Raw genomic sequence first — 18962 nt, forward strand, 5'->3', positions numbered from 1 at the left:
ATCCACAACCCAGATTTGGCAGCTAGTTTTTCTACTCCGCAGTTTATATACCAGCGATACAGACACATAGGAGGGTTTAATAATCTAGAAAGCAAAATTTGTAGCAAAGGGAATCGCCTAAAATGGGAAGAACACATGTGCTTTGCCTTTATGGTGGTATTCTTGGGTCCTCTGGTGTTTCCTAGGAAATATGGAAATATCGATATACGAATAGCTGGGGTCGTCAGCACTTTGCTTACTCAGGCCAAAAGCACCCTCGCACCCATGATAGTGTCTGAAATCTTCATCGCTCTCACAGCCTGTAAAACCGGAGGAGATTTTTTTGAAGGGTGAAACTTGTTGCTTCAGATGTGGATGATTGAACATCTATGTCATCGTCCTCAATACATGAGCTATTGGTCAACAGAGACAAACTGCATAGAGGAATTTTATACAAGGGTCGACGGGTTTAGCCTGCCATAAGGGGTTATAGAATGGATACCACATCTCCGTTCCATCACTGCAGACCAAATAGAATGGACGTTCGGGTGGCTTCCTATAGATGAAATCGTATACATGCCAGCTAGCGGACCTCACTTCCTCCTGATGGGTCTCAGAAGTATCCAGCCTTATGCCCCACACCGGGTTTTGAGATAGCTGGGGAGATGTCAAATAGTTCCAAAAGATGATGACCTTAGTGCTCAGGTAGTCGAGATTGGTCTTGATGGTCAGTTTCATGAAGCAGCAGTCCGCCAGATCTGGAGCGAGTGTCAGTACTTGACGGCAAATACCTGTGTGCGTGATCTATCCAAAGGTGATGTTTCACCAGGGTACCTTGCATGGTACAAAAGAAGTGTTGAGTTTGGAAGACCAACCAAAAAACCCCATCTTCAAGAATTTGTCGAGGCGTCACAAGCGCAATAGGATTGGTTGGCCAAAGAAAATGAGTACAGTGCCACCATAAGCAAGCTGGAGAAGCAAGTCAAGGACCTTCAATTCGAGAATGGTTTGCAAGTCTCCGCGGATGCGGGTGAGAAGAAAAAGCTATCCAAGGAAAATGATGCCCTTCGAGCCCAGATTCGGGAAATGAAAATAACAGCTGAAAATCCTGCCAGACGTGCAAAAGATGAAAAGCTTATAAAGAAACTTAGGCAGAAGGTGAGTGAGTATGTTTTTGATTTGAATAAGGCAGAGGGTGAATTGGCAAGAGCTCGAACAAAATTGGCTAAAAATGCGGAAGAATGAGAGCGCTTGGTTAAATAGTTAAAAGAAAAATATGACAATGAGGTTGTGGGGTTGAAGAAAAGGGTCACCATCTTTGAGAATAAAACGATCAAGCAGGCGAAAGACTTTAAGGCTGAAAGAGAACACTGTTATGCAGCAATGGCACAGTTAAAAAGAGATTTGCAACAACTTCAAGAATAGAATCAAGTAGCTGAACAAACTTTGGAAGCTATGGCCCAACAGATTGGGCGTTTGTTGTAAGAAAAGGGCGTCATAAGAGAAAGGGTCAGAAGGATCGCTGACTACATCACAATGAAATGCAGTAAGTGTGAGGACATGACTAGATCCATGTTCTTCGCCACTGTGATGACCTTTGTCCGCCAGATAATGGAAAATCTATACCACCGCCAAGGGGATTTAGCACGTAGGCCCGTGGCGAGAACGAATGATGTCCCGCGGGCCCCAGGAGCAGTTGAGGCATTGATATATTCATGATTTTCATTGGAGTCTATTAGTCTGTTTTCGAGTCTGTATTTTCATTTTTTCTGTTAGAGTCTGCTAGTTTGTTTTGAGTCTGTATTTTCATTTCTCCATCAGAGGCTGTTAGTTTCCTTTTCGAGTCTGTTAGATTTTGAGTCGTTGTAATCAAAGCATTTTCTTTTATGAAAATTTGAAAATCCCAAAATGTTTTATTACTTATTTTTACATTTATCCCCCAGAACTACGCTTGGTCTAATTCATGTGGGGTCATGATACGTAGGCAATCTCCATAGGATCATAACCAATAGAAAAAAAAAGAGAGAAAAGAAAAAGAAAAAGAAAAAGAGAGGAAAAACAAGAGAGAGAGAAAAAGAAAAGAAAAAGAGAGAGAAAACAAGAAACTGTGCGGAGAAAACAATGGCAAAACAAGAGAGAAAAATGAGAGGATAAAGAACAACGATAAATTGAGCCAAGAAAGGCGGGATTGAAAAGAAAAAAAAAGAAAATTAAAAGTGAAAAAAAAGAAAGAAAAAGAAGTCGCAAATGGAAATAAGAGAAAACCGGGATGACGCAAACAACCGATCAAATGCATGATAGAAATGGTTAACCGCCTAGGTGCATTAAATTCCCCAATGTGCGATTGCCTCTCTCTTAAGCTCTAATCGCTAACAAGTTGGTTGTTGACAACCCAGTACAGGCAGGTGATTAGTTTGTTTGGCATTCTGGCAACTCACCCATACAACACCCGATCCAAAAACAAGTCGATCATGGCTAACAGGAACTTGATGTGAGTGTTATCGATCCTTCGAGGGAGGGGGAAGAGTCGGATATCAATTTGAAAGAAGAGATGTATAAGTTGAAACAACAAATGGTCGAGATGTATAAAGCATGGGTAAAAGGGCACCCACCACCACTTTATCCCACCAACCCTGCCTCCGTCCCTCCATTGGCTCAGTCTCAGGAACCTCCTACTACCGATTCATCCCCGAGCTTTCCCATTTATCACCACTACCAGAGCACCACCTCCCAAACACCACAAGCACCACCACCCAAACCAGTTCCATACCTCCCTCCACCATCCACTCCTATCTTTGTGGCACCCCCACCCGCTACACTCTACAGATCCTCCAGTGAGCCCTTATTTTAAGCCCATGATAACCAATATTACCCCCTGGAGCCCACTTTCAAAGCTCCAGAACCCTATTCCTACACTCCTCGCTTTAATCTCCCTATGGCAACTGAGAAACCATCTAAAAATTCTGAACAGGAGGAGATGTTCAGGAAAGTTAAAAGTCCAGAACACTTATTCAGAGACATGCGGGGGTTGGGAGGTCAGGTAAGCGTGGCTTACAAAGATCTATGTCTATTTTTAGATGTTCAATTGCCAGCAGGGTTTAAGATGCCCAAGTTTGATTTGTATGAAGGCATGGTGATCCAGTGGAGCACTTGAGAAGTTTCTGTAACAAAATGAGGGGAGCTGGCGAGAAAGACGAGTTACTAATGGCATATTTCAGTCAGAGTCTGAGTGGTTTGGTGCTGGAGTGGTACACTTGGCAGGATCACAGAAGATGGTATACATGGGATGATCTAGCCCAAGCATTCGCTTGTCACTTCCAGTACAATCTCGAGATTATTCCGGATCATCTATCCTTGACAAAGATTGAGAAAAATCACAATGAGAGTTTTAGGGAGTATGGTTTTCGGTGGAAAGAACAAGCAGCAAGGGTTGACCCTCTAATGTAAGAAAGTGAAATGGTGGATTATTTTCTGCAGGCCTTAAAACCTACTTATTACCGTCATTTGTTATCAGCTATAGGCAAGTCCTTCAATGAAGTGGTGAAGATGGGCGGTATGGTAGAAGAAGGTCTCAAGTCAAACAAAATCATGAGCTATTCGGCTATTAAGTCAACCACCCAGGCCATTCAAAGTGGAACTGGGGGAGTAATTGGAAAGAAGAAGAAAGAGGATGTAGCAACGATTGATTCAGGAGCTTGGTTCGGACCCAGGGGCTCACCTCACCACTATAATCATCTTCGAGCCTACCACAAAACCTACCCCCACATCTCGTATAATCCACCCCAACACTACTACCCAGTACCAAACCCTCATTTGTCTGTACACCATGCCCAAGCATATAGCCAACCCCCCGCCCATGCATAATGGCGTGCGCCAGCCCCATAAAATATCTACCCAGCTATACAAAATGCCTACCCACCCCCACGAGCCTACCAAAACCCTACTAGACCAGCTTTCCAGCCCAATCAAGCATTTAAGAACGAGAGGTTGCAGAAGAAGAAGACCTTCACTCCATTGGGAGAGTCCTATATTAGTTTGTTCCACAGGCTGAGACAATTGGATATGCTGAGGCCGATTGAGTCAAAATTGCCAAATCCTCCCTCGAGCAATCTTGATTATTCTGTAAGTTGCGAATATTGTTCTGGTGCTCCGGGGCACGACACGGAGAAATGCTGGCAATTGAAAAATGCTATCCAAGAGCTCATTAATACGAATCAGATTGAAGTCCAAGCTCCGGAGGCTCCCAACATAAACCAGAACCCGTTGTCAGCCTATTCGGAGACGAATATGATCGAGATAGTGCATAAGGGAGGGGAGCCCAAGAAACCTTCACAGACCATCATGATGATTCGGTCCAGCGAGGTCAAGTCGGTTGAAAAATCAAAAAATGAGAGATCAGTGGTCAAATTGAGCAGGACAAACAGTGAACCATCTGCGGTAGTCAAGAAGGGGTTCTCAAGTGATGTTGCAGCGAAACATGAAAGGGCAAAAGTGGTTGTGCCAGGAGTGACGAACAAGCCTATCATAATTGTGGAGGGTGCCCACACAGATTCGGTCATTATCAAGCCTGTAACCTAGTTACCAATAGTCAACAACAAGGCTATCCCATGGAATTATGAACGGGTGATAGTGACTTACAAAGGAAAAGAAGTTAAAGAAGAAGTCTATGAGACCCATGGATTGACTCGGTCAGGGAGATGCTTTGCCCCCAAGGAGTTAAGAAAAGCTAAAACCTCCAAAGATAACCCAGTGCTAGCGAAGAAAGCTGTGACCGAAGAAGAGGCAGAAGAGTTTTTGAGAAAGATGAAGGTGCAAGATTATTCCATTGTGGAGCAGTTGAGGAAGATGCCTGCTCAGATTTCATTGTTGTCATTGTTAATCCATTCAGACGAGAATGTGATGAGCAGTTGAGCATGTGAGGTAAACAAAGTCACTTTTTCTAATGATGAGTTGCCCGTGGAGGGTACTGAGCACAATAGAGCCCTCTACCTTACGGTGAAATACAAAGATTCCGTGGTTACTCAGGTATTGGTCGACAATGGTTCTAGTGCAAACATTTGCCCTCTCTCCACTCTGAACAAGTTGAAAGTGGATGATAAAAGAATTCACAAGAACAGTATTTGCATTCGGGGGTTCGACGGTGGAGGGAAAGATTTAGTCGGTGATATAGTGCTGGAGCTGACGAAAGGGCCAGTTGAATTTATCATGGAATTCCAAGTGCTGGATGTAGCTGTTTCCTACAATCTGCTATTAGGACGACCTTGGATTCATGCCGCCAAAGCAGTGCCGTCTACCCTACACCAAATGGTCAAGTTTGAATGGGATAGACAGGAAATCGTTGTGCACGGCGAGGATAATTTGTGTGCTCCTAGTGATGCCATTGTTCTGTTCATTGATGTTGAAGACAATAAGGGGCCTTGGGTCTACCAGGTTTTTGACATAGTGTCAGTCGAAAAAATCCAGAAGGGAAATGTGTTCCAATTCCGAAGGTAACCGCCGCATCAGTCATGGTAGCCTTTGAAATGTTGTAGAATGGTTTTGTGCCTGACAAGGGTTTGGGTGCATCTCTGCAAGGTATCGTACAACTGGTATCTCTTCCCAAAAACTTGGATACATTTGCTTTGGGATTCAAGCCCACAGTCGCAGACGTGAAAAGATCCAGAAAGTTGAAACAGCGGGCATGGGTCCTCCAAAGCCTGTCCCACGTCTCTCCAAATCATTTGTCAGGCCTGGCACCAAGAAACGCCCAGTAACAACAATTCCCAGTTCTGTGTTTGGCCCTGATAAAGAGTTAATTGAAAGGTTCGAGAAGATGTTCGACGATGTAAACATGGTTGAAGTTGGAGAAGGTTCAAGCAAGGCGGATGTGCAATTTGTTGGGCCTAGTGCAAAGATTAACAATTGGGAAGCTACTCCTCTCCCCACCAGGAAGGAATTTTGATAGTTTGCTTTGATTTTCTTTTAGTTTATCTAGATTATTCCAGGGTTGTAATTCCAATTCTATGTTCCGTCCGTTTGGATGTATAAACCTTGTTATCTTTTGATTTCAATGAAATGCAATTTCCCTTTTTTCCATTATTCCTGATAGTTTTATTTTTGTTTTTCTTTTCTGCCTTATACAGTTCTTTTCATGCTGGTTTCAATGACATGACATGCATGAGGAATCTTCGTCCCTGTCTTAAAAGCCAATCTAATTCTGAAATAATAATTCAAGAAATAGAGTGTAATGATGAATCCGAATACAATGAGGATGAGGCCTTTGAAGAGATTAGTAAAGAATTAAGCCATTTTGAAGAAAAACCCAAGCCCAACCTGAGTGATATCGAAGCAATCAATTTAGGGACCCAGATAATATCAGAGAAACTAAGATAAGTGTCCATCTTGAAATGCAACTCAGGGAAGAGATAATTAAAGCATTGTTTGAGTACAAAGATATTTTTACATGGTCATATGACGACATGCGGGGTCTAAGAACTGACTTGGTAGTTCACAAATTGCCCGCTGACCCGACATTTCCTACCGTCAAATAGAAGTTGAGGAAGTTCAAAATTGATATGAGTGTGAAGATAAAAAAAGAGGTCACAAAGCAGTTCGATGCAAAAGTCATTCGAGTCACGCGGTATCCCACTTGGTTAGCCAATGTTGTGCCTATGCCAAAGAAGGATGGTAAGACCATAGTGTGTGTTGATTATCGTGATCTCAACAAGGCAAGTCCAAAGGACAACTTCTCACTGCCAAACATCCACATTTTGATTGATAATTGTGCCAAACATGAGATTGGGTCTTTTGTGGATTACTATGCGGGCTATCATCAAACCTAATGGATGAGGAGGATGCAGAAAAAACGACATTCATCACGCCATAGGGAACATACTGCTACTGGGTCATGCCTTTCGGTTTGAAAAATGTTGGGGCAACTTACATGAGGTCAATGACGACCATATTCCATGAAATGATACATAAGAAGATCGAGGTTTATGTGGATGATGTAATCATAAAGTCTAAAAAGCAGTCTGACCATGTCAGAGATTTGAGAGAGTTCTTCCAAAGGCTTCGCAGGTACAATCTTAAGCTCAATCCTGCAAAGTGCGCATTCGGGGTGCCGTCTGGAAAACTGTTGAGATTCATAGTCAGTCGTCGAGGTATTGAATTGGACCCGTCAAAGATCAAATCTATCTAAGATTTGCCACCCCCAAGGAATAAGACTGAGGTGATGAGTTTATTAGGGAGGTTGAACTACATCAGCAGGTTTATTGCTCAACTTACGACAACTTGTGAGCCTATCTTCAAACTGTTGAAGAAGGATGTTGCGGTCAAGTGGACAGATGAGTGTCAAGCAGCGTTTGATAAGATAAAGGGATACTTGTAAAACCCACCTATGTTGGTGCCACCAGAACCGGGGAGACCTTTGATTCTGTATTTGACAGTCCTGGACAATTCATTTGGTTGTGTGTTGGGTCAGCATGACATCACCGGCAGGAAGGAGCAGGCCATCTATTATCTCAGCAAGAAGTTCACATCTTATGAGGTTAAGTACACTCACCTGGAAAGGACATGTTGCGCCCTAACTTGGGTAGCACAGAAGTTGAAGCATTATTTGTCATCTTACACTACTTACCTCATCTCTCGTTTGGATCCGCTAAAGTATATCTTTTAGAAGCCTATGCCCACAGGGAGGCTCGCAAAGTGGTAGATCATGCTAACAGAATTTGACATCGTCTATGTGACTCGGACTGCGATAAAATCCTAGGCATTGGCCGACCATTTGGCCGAGAATCCAGTGGATGAAGAATATAAGCCTCTAAAGACTTACTTCCCTGATGAAGAGGTAATGCACATTGATGAGTTGGAACAAGTTGAAGAGCCAGTTTGGAAACTTTTCTTTGATGGAGCTGCTAACATGAAAGGCATTGGGATAGGAGCTATACTTATTTCTAAAACAGGGCATCGCTACCCTATTACGGCTCAGCTTCGTTTCTATTGTACTAACAACATGGATGAGTACGAGGCATGCATTTTGGGTTTGAGGTTAGCTGCCGATATGGGTGTCCAGGAAGTCTTGGTCTTGGTAGACTCGGACCTTCTAGTGCACCAAATTCAGGGAGAATGGGAAACGCGGGATTTGAAACTCATACCGTATCGAAAATGTTTGCATGATCTTTGTTAGCGGTTTCGATCAGTAGAGTTCAGGCATATTCCAAGGATCCATAATGAGGTTGCCGATGCTTTGGCTACTCTGGCATCAATGTTAGATCACCCAGATAAGGCTTATGTTGACCCTTTGCATATTTAGGTCCATGATCAGCATACTTACTGTAACATGGTGGAAGAAGAACTTGATGGTGAGCCATGGTTCCACGACATCAGGGAATACATAAGAATGAGAGTATATCTGGTACAAGCCACAGGTGATCAAAAGAGAACAATTCATCGTTTGGCAAGTGGATTTTTCTTCAGTGGACGAGTTTTGTACAAAAGAACTCCAGATCTTGGATTGTTAAGATGCATAGATGCTGGACAGGCCACCACTATCATGACAGAAGTACATTCTGAGGTCTGTGGACCGCATATGAGTAGGTACGTTCTGGCAAAGAAGATTCTCCGAGCAGGTTATTACTGGCTCACTATGGAGCGAGATTGTATCAGTTTTGTGCTCAAGTGTCATCAATGTCAAGTGCACAGATATTTGATTCATTCTCTGCCATCTGAATTGCGTACAATGTCTGCACCGTGGCCCTTTGTTGCTTGGGGCATGGATGTCATTGGACCAATTGAGCCAGTAATGTCCAATGGGCACATGTTCATTCTGGTGGCCATTGATTATTTCACTAAGTGGGTGGAGGCTAAAACTATCAAGTCTTTGACCAAGAAAGCAGTGATCGATTTTGTGCACTCAAATATCATTTGTCGATTTGGGATCCTAAAGGTGATCATCACAGATAATGGCGCTAATCTCAACAATCATCCGATGAAAGAGGTATGTCACCAGTTTAAGATCACACATCACAATTCCATCCCATACCGCCTCAAGGCGAATGGAGTAGTCGAGGCAGCTAACAAGAACATAAAGAAGATACTTCGCAAAATGGTGGAAAGTTCTAGGCAATGGCATGAAAAGCTGTCATTTGCATTGTTGGGTTATCACACTACTGTTTGCACTTCAGCAGTTGCAACATCTTATTTATTGGTATATGGCACTGAAGCAGTGATACCTGTGGAAGTTGAAATCCCATCCCTTCGGATTGTCGCTGAAGCAGAAATTGATGATGAGGAGTGGGTCAAGCCCTCCTGGAGCAATTGAGTTTGATCAATGAGAAAAGATTGGTAGCAATTTGTCATGGCCAGTTGTATCAACAGAGAATGACAAGAGCATATAACAAGAAGGTACATCCACAGAAGTTTGAAGTGGGTCAACATGTATTGAAATGTATCCTTCCACATCAGGCTGAAGCAAAAGGCAAGTTCGCCCCAAATTGACAGGGTTGTTCATCGTAACGAGAGTGTTGTCCAATGGTGCTTTGTATTTAACAGATATAGAAGGCAAATATGTAGAAATGACTATCAATTCTGATACGATCAAAAGATATTATGTATGACTTCTTTGGTTATATTGTATTTGTTTGTACTTGGCATGTCTTGAAGATTGAAATGACGAAGACATTTTGTTCTGCTATCTAAACACTTTATCTTTTGTTACCCCTTTGAGCCTTATTTATTTCCTTTCATACCTCTCTTTTGGAATCAGTAGCAAAGTTAAAAAACGCGAGCGCAAAAGATAAGCAACGTAAAAGAGAGGAAAAGAGAAAGAAAAAAAACAACAACAAAAAGAGAAAAAGAAGAAGGAAAAAAGAGAAAGAAAAAAAAAGAAAAGAGAAATCACAACAAAATAAAGCAATTCTTATGTCATGAACTACGTTTGACCTGATTCCTTTTAAGGATATGTAGGCAGCCTCACGGTTCGGTCCTATCAAAGTAAAAATTCAAAAGTCCCCCAAGCAAAGAAACTGGGGCAGAAGTTGTGGTTGTTGTAAGAAATCTGATTTCGAAAGTTGTAACCTTGAACCCATTTGAATTGTTTTGAGCCTTTTGATACCCTTTCTTTCTAATCCCATCCAAACCCATATTACGGTCTAAAGAAAGCCCTTCCGATCAGTCTTCGAGAGATGCCAAGTCGAGTAAGTGGAGGCGATTCATATTAGGGGCAACACTCCGATCCAAACAAAGAAAATGAAAATGAGAGAGTCTTATTGGTGAAAACCCTCGCGGGCGCTATAAGGCAACGAAAGCTGAGAGAAATCAAAATGAGAGAGTCTTATTGGTGAAAACCTTCACGGGCACCTTAAGGAAAAAGTGAGAGATGAACAAATGAGAGAGGTTTGTTGGTAAAAATCCTTCCGGGCACCGCAGGCCGAACAAAGATAAGGTTTTGGTGAAGAAATTGGGTTTTGAAGATCTTGGGGCGTAAAGTACGACAACTAAAAGTTGATTGGTTAGACAGACTGGGCTGATTAATCCGAAATGCATGTCATGATCATTGGTGCCAGTTGCTCCACTCAGATTAGTCTCTTTTCTTTTCCCCTTTCAGACAGTCTTCCAGTTTTGGATTTTTCTTATCCCTAACTCTCAAAGTCATTGCATTTCATTTTCTCTGGGTGTATTTCTCTAAGATGTTTCCAATGTCAGCGAATAAGAAAGGATTTCAAAGCTCTCTACTAACTTCCAAAATTGCACAAAAGCACAGCGCAACCAAAGCATTGTTAGAGATAGTATGATGTGAAGTGGGATATAAAGGGTCAGTAAAAGTTCCACCTGTGAAATGGTTTAGTAATTTCGTAGGAGATGCAGAGGTGCAGATAGATGGGTCAGAGATATAACACAACAGCTGGGTATAGAACACTCGGGTTATCCAAGGTCATGTGGGTAAAAGTCAGTCAGAAAGTCAAGCAGTTCTTGGCCGGCTCGGGGAAGCCAGTCAAAACAGAGCACGACAGCGGAGAGGCCACCTTCAGCAAGAATGCCACAAACTAACCACCACATTTTAAACTGACAAGATTTTTCTTTGATTGAAACAGGGGCAGGAAATTTTGTTTGTTTTGGAAAAACCCTCCGTAAGGGAAAACAAGCACCAGACAGGTTTGATCATAAATTCTTAGGACTCTCCTGGAAAATTGGACCTAGTTTAAAATTCAAAACAATCATGAGTAGCAAAATCTAGCATAAATGTACCCCAAAGGAATATAAATTGGCTTCATAGTTTTCATGCTTGAGATAGAATTCAATTAAGAACTTTCAGGACCCTCCTGAATAATGGGACTTAGCTTTAAGATTCCCATTAGATAACAAGATTTAGCATAAGTTCTGCTGTAGGGTAGTATAATTCAGCCATAAAAGTTGTCACTCTTAAGATAAGACTTGATTTTTGATTTTCAGGACCCTCCTAAATAATGGGATGCAGTTTTAAGACCCTCTTAGATAACAAGGTTTAGTGGGAGTCATACTTTTAGAAGATATAATTTAGATGTAAAGCTATCATTTAACTAGGAGTTTTCAGGACCCTCCTAAATAATGAGATTTAGTTGTCAAATACATAGAGATATTTGGTGACATGATTCAATTAACACTCATAGATGCGCCCATAACCAAACTAGGGCAGAAAAATTTCTTTTGTTTTGTTTGTTTTGTTGTAATAAGGTTCAAAGGCAGCAGTTTCAGGGAATACAATTAAAGTTTTGGCAATCAGGCACCCACATGGAGAGCAAGGGAATACAGTTTAAGTTTTGGCAATCAGGGACCTACCTAGAGATCAAGGGAGTACAATTCAAGTTTTGGCAGTCAGGTGCCCACCTGGAGAGCAAGGGAATACAGTTCAAGTTTTGGCAATCAGGCGCCCACCTGGAGAGCAAGGGAATACAGTTCAAGTTTTCGCAATCAGGCGCCCACCTGGAGAGCAAGGGAATACAGTTCAAGTTTTGGCAGTCAGGCGCCCACCTGGAGAGCAAGGGAATACAGTTTAAGTTTTGGCAATCAGGCGCCCACATGGATAGAAAGGGAGTACAGTTCAAGTTTCGGCAATCAGGCGCCCACCTGGAGAGCAAGGGAATACAGTTAAAGTTTTGGCAATCAGGCGCCCACCTGGAGAGCAAGGGAATACAATTAAAGTTTTGGCAATCAGGCGCCCACCTGGAGAGCAAGGGAATACAATTCAAGTTTCAGCAGTCAGGCGCCCACCTAGAGAGCAAGGGAAAATAATTCAAATTTGGCAATCTAGCGCCCACCTAGAGAGAAAGGGAATACAATTAAAATTTTGGCAATCGGGTGCCCACATGGAGAGCAAGGGAATACAATTAAATCTTTAGCTATCAGGCTCCCACCTTGATAGCAAGGGAATAAAGTTCAAGTTTTGGCAATCAGGCGCCCACCTGGAGAGCAAGGGAGTACAGTTCAAGTTTCGGCAATCAGACACCCACCTGGAGAGAAATGGAATACAGTTGAAGTTTTGGCAATCATGCGCCCACCTGGAGAGCAAGGGAATACAATTAAAGTTTTGGCAATCAGGCGCCCACCTGGAGAGCAAGGGAATACAATTCAAGTTTTGGCAATCAGGCGCCTACCTGGAGAGCAAGGGAATACAGTTCAAGTTTTGGCAGTCAGGCACCCACATGGAAAGCAAGGGAATACAGTTCAAGTTTTGGCAATCAGGCACTCACCTGGAGAGCAAGGGAATACAATTAAAATTTTGGCAATCAGGCACCCACCTGGAGAGCAAGGGAATACAATTAAAGCTTTGGCAATCAGGCGCCCACTTGGAGATCAAGGGAATAAAGTTCAAGTTTTTTCAATCAGGCGCCCACCTGGAGAGCAAGGGAGTACAATTTAAGTTTCAGCAATCAGGCGCCCACCTAGAGAGCAAGGGAATACAGTTGAAGTTTTGGCAATCAGGCACCCATATGGAGAGTAAGGGAATACAATTAAAGTTTTGGCAACCAGGCGCCCACCTGGAGAGCAAGGGAATACAGTTCAAGTTTTGGCAATCAGGCACCCACCTAGAGAGCAAGGGAGTACAATTCATGTTTTGGCAGTCAGGCGCCCACCTAGAGATCAAGGGAATACAGTTGAAGTTTTGGCAATCAGGCGCCCACCTGGAGAGCAAGGGAATACAGCGATGGTTTTGGCAATCAAGCTCCCACCTGGAAAGCAAGGAATACAGTTAGAGTTTTGGCCATCAGGCGCCCACCCGGAGAGCAAGGGAGAACAACACTAGTTTTAAGGAAGGGAAACAATTTAAGTGTCGGTAATTAGGAGCCCACCTGGAGAACAAATACACTAAAGTATTGGTAATCAGGATCCCACCTGGAGAATGAAGAGAAAGCAGCAATATTCGAAGGAAGACAGTTCAAGTTCAGCAATCAGACGCCCACCTGGAGAAAAGGGAAAAGCATCTCAGATTACAATTCGAGTCGGCAACAAAGAGACTTCACTTGGAGAATACAAGTCAACAAGGCAACAGGAATCGCAAGATCAAGTTTGAAGATATAGATAGGATTCTTGTAATTCATAGATCATAGTTTAGTCTAGCTTCCTTTATTTTGTCACGGTGTAATAAGGAATTCAGTAATCAGCAGCAACAACAATAATGAAATCACAACTTCATGGTAGTCCCAGCTACCGAAACTTCCCGAACTACACTGACATGATTCCTTTATAGCCAAGGATATGTAGGCAACCTCGGAAACAAGGTACGGTCAAATTTTTCAGAAATGCTTCCAACAGAGAATTCAAACGGGCAAAAATACAAAAATACGTTCATTTAGGATTTAATTTTACATTTGTTAGACTAATTAGCAAATTAGTTGTTTTATAAAAATGGAAAAATCACAAAAAAATAATTTATTTTCACTTTTAATTTTAGCTTCGAATTTTGATAGTTTCCTTTAATTTGGTTTTTAATTAATTATGGTAATTAATTAATTTAAGTTGTTAGGATTAATTTAATTTAGTAATTAGTATAGGTTTATTTTTATTTCAAAAAAAGAGAGAAAAAAAAGAAGAAAAGGAAATTAAAAAGAGTTTGAAATTAAAAGGAACTAATTTGAAAAAGAAGAAGTGAAAAATAGTGGCTGTATTTGGGCCAAATCTGTGTCAGCCCAAACGATTTCCACCATAACCCGTTTAATTGAGGCCTAAACCCGTTTCCCACCCGGTCGTGTCTCCACTTAACCATAACGACCCCGTTTTAACAGACCAAATCAGGACCATTGATCTTTGTTGATCTAATAGTCCGGAAGTGGGGTTTGATAGGTATAATAATGTCCGAACCCCTTCAACCCCCCTCTCATCGTCGCTTTCATTTCAAATCTTTAGAGACCACCCCTGAAACCCTAGCAGCCGCCCCCTTTTCCCACTGCTTTAGGGTGGCGGCGCTGGCTCCAAACTCCACCAAAATAACATCACGGAACCACCAAGACCCCCTCATACTGAATCCGCAATTCATTTCCCTCAAATCCTCCTTAAACTTCTCAAATCTTAAATCCAAAATCCGAGTTTCTAAGAGCCAAATCCAAACCTGGGCATGCTGGATGATTGCTCCAACCCTCATGAGTTTTTAGAGCCGGTTTTGTCACAAAATACTGTTGTTCACTTGTTCTTGACAAGGAACAAGCGACTAACATTATTTGGGGATGAGGTCGGAGTGTCAGGTCTCGAGTTCGAGTTTGGTGCGGTGAGTTCTTTCTGTATCTCGATTCATTTTGTTTTCTTTCCTCTTCTTTTCTTCTTTTTTCTTTGGACAACTCAGTTAATTTGACTCAATAGCCGAAATTGATAATTGTCCGTTTGTTCTTCTCAAGTCTGTTCTTCAATCTTGTTTTGTTTGTGTAATTGCTTTTTGTTAATAGCAGGATTACTGTTCTCATTTCATCAACTGTTTAATCACATAGTTAATGTAATTAGGCCCATAACCTAGCTAATTTCCTGTTATGTAGTTAGGTTAATTAGTTCGTTCACTTTTGTTTTATTTTGGTTGCATTTTTTAAAAGGTTCCGAGTTTCTTCTTTTGGAAATTTTGGGTCAGTTCTTAAAATTGGGATTCCCTTATTGATTTTGATTGGATTCTGAAATTCAAAGAGCTCAAGTGGGGATTTAGTTTGGGTTTATAGACCCATACCAAATTTGGTTGGGTCAATTTGACGCACATTTTGATTTCAGGGGTAATAACAAGGGCTCATGGGGGCAATTTGGGAAATCTAAGTAGGGAATATTTTAGTAACTGAATATGAAGCTTCTAGGAAGCTGGGGAGGGGGACTGATTTGAAGCTCTGAAATTTAAACAAAGGACTCCTAAGCAAAAACAAAAATTCCAGAAGGTTTTAAGTGCAAAACTAGTGGCGTTTCTGCAGCCCTAGTAGCTTGCCTATAAAGGCATCATAGCTTGACACTCAAGTCAGAGAAAAAAGGCATAAAATTCAGAAAAATCAAAAACAACTAAAAATTTCATAAGAATCACTGTTCCATTGAACTTCTTCTGTGATTTCTGAAGTTTTCGATTTATGAAACAATTTTTGATTCATTTGGGGTAAAAATGGACTGAATTTGGGTTTTAAAAAGTTTGGTTTGAAGTTTTCTGTGGTTATTGCTCGATTGAAACTGATTTTTGGACTGCTGCACATCATTTTTCTGTTTGAAATTGGTTCTGCTGGTGCTGACTTTTGCTATTGCTACTGTTGACCCTTCACTTCTTATTTCTGTTCATTTCTAGGTATTCCTTCAAACCATGAATGGAAGTGAAGCTCAATTGAGCTGTATGTGAAGCCATGTAACTCATGTTGATGAAATGACCATTGTTAATTCTCTGTTGATTCTTCATTTTTTACTAGTTTCTTGTATTTTGTTCTGGGTTTCTTTTAGCTCGGCCTTCTTATGAGTCATTCATGTCACCATGGCTACATGTTTTGTCCTAAGGGTTAGATACGAGTTTTCTGCTTGAATGTGGTTGATTCATGAAAGTCTTCTAGATTTAGTGTAATATGTATGAACTGGAGGCTGCACTCCTTAGTTTGATTGTGAAGTTGGTTGGCTCTGAATGTGTTTCATAGCTATGGGTTGCATGTTGATCATTTCAAACCATTCCTGCCCTAGTTTAGTAAATCTAAGCTGAGTTTGCCTTTCATTGATCGTGTATTTAGACTAGTTTATATGCAGCCTGAAGCGTAGTCTATTAAGTTCAGAAGTTTATAGTTTAGTTTTGCCTCTGTTCGTATGTAAGCTATGAATTTCAAAAGGACTTTCAAGAATGGAATTTGAATTTGATTTCAAATCTGAGATTTTTTAGACTTACCTTGATTCTTTATAGGTTGTTCATTCTCGAAATGTTTGAGTCAAGGATGTTGGTTTGAACCAGGGCACGCATGAGTTGTAACTAATGAATTTGCAATGTTAAATGATGAAATAACTTGTGTAAGAGTTGCTATCACATCAGGAATTGAATCCTCATTGCAGAATCTATGTTGGCATTTAATGCACCTTTGTATTTGTTTTAATTCAAGATTTTCATAGAAAGATTGTTTCCACACCAAGTATTAGTGTAGAATCGGATCTAGGCTGCCAATGTTGGCCCAGTTATATTCATCAACATTCAGCGTTTCTTGACCTGGGCTTCACGTTAAACCTAGTTGTGTTGTTGTGCTCGTTAAGGAGTTATCGAATTGTAATTGGATCCATTGTCGGCCCAAGCCCTGAAAGTCAAATCTTTGTTTTAGTTTAATGCAGACCTCTAATTACTAGGCCAAGCTCAAAAATTAGCCTAAAATAATTAGAATCCTTTACGTTTTCCTTAATTAATTGGTGGAGGTGAGCCATATTAAACAACAAAAATAGTTTATGGCCCTCAAACATTTAGCTTGAACTTCCTTTAAAAAATTGAATCGAAGCGCGCCATGCCAAATAAAATCTTAATTGCATGGCCCTCGTTTAATTAATCTTGTTTATCCTTAGAAATCGAGGCATGCTATCTAGCGAATTTTCATGGCTCTCGCAAAGTTGCAAACGCGTAGTTGCTTTAGGCGCATTATTTAATTAATTTACCTTCCTAAACTCGGGTGCGCATTTATGTGACCCAGATCCAAATCTCAACAATGTTAGATAAAATATGTCAAGGACCGCGGGTGCATTTATGTGAGGTGGTTCAAGACGTATTTTTAATAACATTGCAATCTTCCTAAAAATAAATAAAAGCGGTTTTAAAGTTAAAATGCACATACATTTAAAAGTGTATTAAAATCAGATAATAGGCCAAATATAACAGTTGAGCGACTGTGCTAGAACCACGAAATTCGGGAATGCCTAACACATTCTTCCGGGTTAACAGAATTCCTTACGTAGATTTCTGGTTCGCGGACTGTAAAACAAAGTCAATCTTTTCTCGATTCGGGATTTGAACCGGTGACTTGGGGCACCCTAAATTATCCCAAGTGGTGACTCTGAATTTCTTAATATAAATAATCCCGTTTGATTGTCACTTTAATTGGAAAAAACTCCCTTATATATCCCTTTTCGGGGGTGTAGGAAAAAGGAGGCGTGACAACCGTGTCTTATCTTTAGCTAAGTCTGCTGTGGTTCCAATATGTCACGACCCGGAATCCCCACCATTGGGACCGTGATGGCACCTAACATCACACTTTCTAAGCAAGCCAACGTTAGAGTTTTTATTAGCCAAATCCTTTACGTTTCAGTGATTAACAATAAACAATCTACAAGTAAATAAATTCGGAAGTAAGTAAATAGCCTCTTTGTTTATATTCATTTACTATTACTACCCAGAATCCAGTGTCACAATCCACGAACATTCTAAGATTTTACTACAAGCATTTGTCCGAAAGAAAAATACGAATGTTTATGAAATAAGGAAAACAACAAAGTTTGGGGTACAGAAGGGGACTCCAGGGCCTGCGGACGCCAACAAGACTACGTTGGGTCTCCAAGCAAGTAAATACTACAACCAACCTCTCGATCAGCACTAACCTGCTCCAAAATCTGCACAAGAAGTGCAGAGTGCAATATCGGTACAACCGACCCCATGTACTGGTAAGTGCCGAGCCTAACCTCAATGAGGTAGTGATAAGGCTACGACGGGGCATTTACAATATAACCTGCATACAATGTATAATAAAAGCAGAAAGAAGGACAGGATAAAAATAAAGCAGTAACTTGCAAGGAATGAATAAAGTTCTCGAAATGTATCATCAATGCTCAGCTATAACCAATCCTTAAGTACAGTTTAAGACTACCGTTTAGCTAACACAGCCAAGGTAAACCATAAGCATAAAGATTGTGGCGTGCAACCCGATCCCACCATTTTGCAATAACCACAATCATAGTTTACCCTTATTTTACCACAATCCACCCTTATTACACATGTTGCGGCGTGTCACCCGATCCCACCGTATCACAATAATAAAATCACGGTTCACCCTTATCTCACCACAATCCACCCTTATTACACATGTTGCGGCATGCAACTATCACGCCCCGAGCCTGGGGGCAAGACCAGCACCTAGTGCGTCACCTATCCTTGCATACCACTATCGACTAAGAGACTCTGAACATGTAATGTCATATTTTGGCCATGGGCCACATTGCAAGATAATGTGCGATGCAAATATAAAATTGAATAGAGACTAACATTGACTAAACGTCAATATAAAGTTGGGCCGGCAAGGCTGTCATAATTACTACAACTGACAAGCCAACAAAATATACGTACAGGGCCTACAAACCTAACATACTGTAATAATTGACAGGATATATCTACAAGCCTCTACTGATAGATGTACTGTGATCGGAATAGGGCCCCAACCTTCCCTTAATCTATCTACATATATGCACAAGATTTACTCCAAACTGCTAGACCTGACAACTCTGAAAGACGGGGAACTTACCGATAAGGCTGAACTCGGGCATACACCTACTGAGAAGGTCTACTCGTCTGT

This window comes from Nicotiana tabacum, chromosome 20, assembly GCF_000715075.1.
Source record: "Nicotiana tabacum cultivar K326 chromosome 20, ASM71507v2, whole genome shotgun sequence".
In the NCBI taxonomy this organism is placed as follows: domain Eukaryota; kingdom Viridiplantae; phylum Streptophyta; class Magnoliopsida; order Solanales; family Solanaceae; genus Nicotiana; species Nicotiana tabacum.